The sequence below is a fragment of the Anabrus simplex genome, chromosome 7, assembly GCF_040414725.1.
Source record: "Anabrus simplex isolate iqAnaSimp1 chromosome 7, ASM4041472v1, whole genome shotgun sequence".
NCBI classification, from domain to species: domain Eukaryota; kingdom Metazoa; phylum Arthropoda; class Insecta; order Orthoptera; family Tettigoniidae; genus Anabrus; species Anabrus simplex.
Window position 1 is genome coordinate 201,126,707 of NC_090271.1, and position 4,467 is coordinate 201,131,173.

Here is a 4,467-nt window from a genome sequence, read left to right on the forward strand (position 1 = left end):
ATCACAGGGGGATGCTATATATGGAGGTACTATATTTATACCTTTTATTGTTGTTATCTTACATAGCGGATCTGATAGCAGATCTGAAACGTGACAGTGTATATGTATGTATTACTACACAACATAACAGCTCCAAAGTTTCGTTATGAATTCAAGCTTGATGTTTTAAGTGCGGGTCTGAATCGTGTGATAAGCCAAGCGACTAGCAGTTCAATGTGGAAAATCATCCAGAGGAAAGTGAACGACGTACAAGAATGCTGCAGTATAGCAGTTCCATGTCAGCCGGTTTAATGGCCAGATTAAAGGATGAATTTAGGCTCCTCGGTCTTATTTATAACCATCGATAGTTACGGGGAGATTTAAAGTAGTAGTAGTTGTTGTTGTTGTTGTTTTTGTTGTTGTTGAATCGTGACGTCTTATTTAGGGAACCAGTGGCAACGGCTGAATCGTGACCATCTTTGCGCTGAGGGGGCCTGGAATACTCAAACCATCGAAACTATTAATCAAGCATCTACGTCTCCGATACAGAGGTTTGCCTTCATTAAGCACCGAGTCTTCCTATTTCCTGACACCCTTTTCATATCTATATATGACTTGCCGCCAGTCTATTTGTTAATGCCGTCTATCCGATCTCCTCCTGGACGACCTATTCTATGCTTCCCGTCCACACTTTCAAGGTCAGTAGCAGGCGGTCCAGACGAGCTTTGTAGGACATGGCCAGTATACTCCCAATTCCTCTTGCGGATGACTTGTAGCAACGATGGGTGGCTGCCTGCCATGTATCACACTTCTTCGTATGTCACCATGTCTTTCCAGATTATTCTCAAGATATGTCTGATACATCATTGTTCATATACATTGATTCTTCGTAAGTCATCACTGAGCGTCATGTCCCGCGGGCGTAGAGCGATAGTGACAATACTTTATCATGCGTGGTTTCTGCGGCTTGTTGACATCGCACTTCAACATTTCCTTCACTATCCAGAACGCCTCTCTCGCCACAGCAAAGCCACCTTCACCTGTATAGTTCTTCACCCGGCAAGTGTTAATAGGCAGGCCAAATATCTAGACTTACCAACCTGCTATAGTGTCTGTCCTGCTACCTGGACAGGGCAGGTCGCGTGTTCGGTCTTCCCTAAATATCCAAATATTGTTACAGTATTTCACTTATTGAGACTGGTGTCATAGAGTTGTGCAACCTCATCCATCCTCTCTATAGCCTCTTGCAATTTCTTCCTTTATGTTGTAACAATGGCCACATCATCAGTATATCAACATCAAGTGATATTATGACCCGCTATTAACACTCCTTAATAATGTTATTCAGTACTTCCTTGGTTGCATGTTCGGACTCTTAAGAGTGAAAGTCTCATAGAAGTTTATTTTCGAAAGTGTCCGACTCGTAGACTGAATGGTCAGCGTACTGGCCTTTGGTTCAGAAGGTCCCGGGCTCGATTTCCGGCCTGCTCGGGGATTTTAACCTTCATTGGTTAATTCCAATGGGCCGGGGGCTGGGTATTTGTGCTGTCCCCAACATCCCTGCTACTCACACACCACACACAACACTGTCCTCCATCACAACAACACGCAGTTACCTACACATGACAGGTGCCGCCAAACCTCGTCGGAAAGTCTGCCTTACTAGGGCTGCACTCGGCTAGAAATAGCCACACGAAATTTATTTTATTTTTTATTTTTGAAAATAAGGTAATTCTACCATTGGTGGATGAACGAAAACTAGCGTTCAGGGATTGGAGAATCAGAAATCTATGTCCATTTATATTGGAAATGTGAGAGTAGTAGTTCAGAGGTTCCATTATTCATTGATTACATGCATCAGTTACTGAAATACATAAAATAGCAGAGTGTGTTCGAGTCGCATGCAGTATGTACTGTAGTTTGGCTTATATCGATGACGAGAGACTGTCCCAGAGGAGTGCGACAGGCTTCGGCAGCCGGCACAATTCCTATCCTCGCCACTAGATGGGGGCTTCATTCGTTCCATTCCTGATCCGGTCGAATGACTGGAAACAGGTTGTGTATTTTCATTTTCAATGAGAGACTGTACCGGAAACTTATAGTCTAATATCTTTGACCTTGAAAAATAACATGTAGCCATCAGACACGAATCTAGAAATCGTTGTCGTGAAACGGGAGGGGAGTGGGCGGTCTTCCGGAATGTATACAGAGTGCAATAAAATACGGGACAGGATTTCGGGAACATATTCCTCATATGTAGGGGGAAAAAATAAGTCGCATCAGTATGGCCCGGAAAAGTGACGGTGAATAAGTAGCATGCTTGAAACATTGTGCGACTTCTGCTGCCAAAAATAATATAGTCTAAAATAAAAATATTGTGATATAAATGAATAATATAGAAAGGAAAATTGGCTTATAAAGAACATTGAAGACGCTCGGTTGTTTCGAACCCACGAGTTTATGCTCTACAAAATAGGCAAGCGTCATTACGCTGGGCTACCGCAGCAGTGATACAGAGATGGGTACGCGCACCACTAACTTGACACGCTTTTAATAATAATAATAATAATAATAATAATAATAATAATAATAATAATAATAATAATAATAACTTTTACGGTTTTCGGAAACGCCGAAGTGCCGGACTTTTGTCCCACAGGAGTTCTTTAACGTGCCAGTAAATCTACCGATACGAAGCTGACATAGTTGAACACCTTGATATATCACCGGACTGGGTCGGGACCGAACCCGCCAACTTGAGCACAGGAGGCCGGCGCTTTGCCGCCTGAGCTACCCAGCCCGGCGACAGGCTTATAGTTAGGACCCTAAAATCCACTGGAACAAAATAATAAAATAGCATTTCTTATTTTACTGTACTTTCCCCTGATGTCCGCCTCTATGGTGTAGTGGTTAGTGTGATTAGCTGCCACCCCAGGAGGTCCGGGTACGATTCCCGGCTCTGCCACGAAATTTAAAAAGTGGTACGAGGGCTGGAACGGGGTCCACTCAGCCTCGAGAGGTCAAATGAGTAGAGCGGGGTTCGATTCCCTCCTCAGCCATCCTGGAAGTGGTTTTCCGTGGTTTCCCACTTCTCCTCCAGACAAATGCCGGTATGGTACCTAACTTAAGGCCACGGTCGCTTCCTTCCCTCTTCCTTGTCTATCCCTTCCAGTCTTCCCATCCCCTCACAAAGCCCCTGTTCATAGGAGGTGAGGCAGCTTGGGCGAGGTACTGGTCCACCTCCCCAGTTGTATCCCCCGACCGAAAGTCTCAAGCTCCAGGACACTGCCCTTGAGGCGGTAGAGGTGGGATCCCTCACTGAGTCCGAGGGAAAAGCTAACCCTGGAGGGTAAACGGACTACGATACGATATGATACTTTCCCCTGATATGATTTTTGTTGACATCTGAGTCTCAGCTGTCACGTCCGGTACTTCTTAGAGAATGGTACTGTACCTCGAAAGGATGAAGTTTCTACCGTATTTTATGAAATTCCCTTTATCTTCATTTATGCATGGCTACCTTTAATAGCTGTTCCTGAAATGTTTACAATTCACTAAGGTGTCTTTAAAAATATGGCCCGCATTAAACATATTATTATTATTATTATTATTATTATTATTATTGGCTGAATGATCAGCGTACTGGCCTTAGGTTCAGAGGAACCCGGGTTCAATTCCCGGCCGGGTCGGGGATTTTAACCTTCATTGGTTAATTCCAATGGCCCAGGGACTGGGTGTTTGTGCTGTCCCCAACATCCCTGCAGCTCACGTACTACTATCCTCCACCACAATAACACGCAGTTACCTACATATAGCAGATACCACCCACCCTCATTGGAGGGTCTGCCTTACAAGGGCTGCACTCGGCTAGAAATAGCCACACGAAATTCATATAGTATTATTATTATTATTGTAATAAATAAGGTTCAAATTGAACGCATTTATCGAGGTCAACCTAATCTCTTCTAGTGTTTGAGTTCAAAGCCACGATACGGTCAACAAGAAACAAACATCAGGTCGATCATCACTAAATCCGAAGTGTAAATAAATTACCACCCATTAGCCAAACAGAATTAAGTTTATAATTCCTTTTCATATTGAGCAAATATTATTGTTATTTGCAAACCTTCTTATCTTTATTATTGCATGAGCACGTACAGCTCTTACAAAGCATTGCGCCGAAGAGCACAAGTGGACTACACCGTTGCAAGCCAACGAAAGAATCATTCATGTTTCATAATACGCTATCTTTGTTACTACTGCTCGCACGGTTACTCTTTCAGTCCGCCAGAAGAAACTAGAGCTATACTGTAGAATTAAGATTATGATATTTTAATGTTCGTAAAGTCAACTTAGGAATCAGTTTTGTAAATTAAGAAAGTTATTCTCATAAATAAAGGTAAGAAAAAGGTAAAAAACCTGTGAGTGTATAGCTGTAGTAGCAGCGGAGGAATACATTTCCAAGCGCCCAAGCGCAGAGCTACTTCA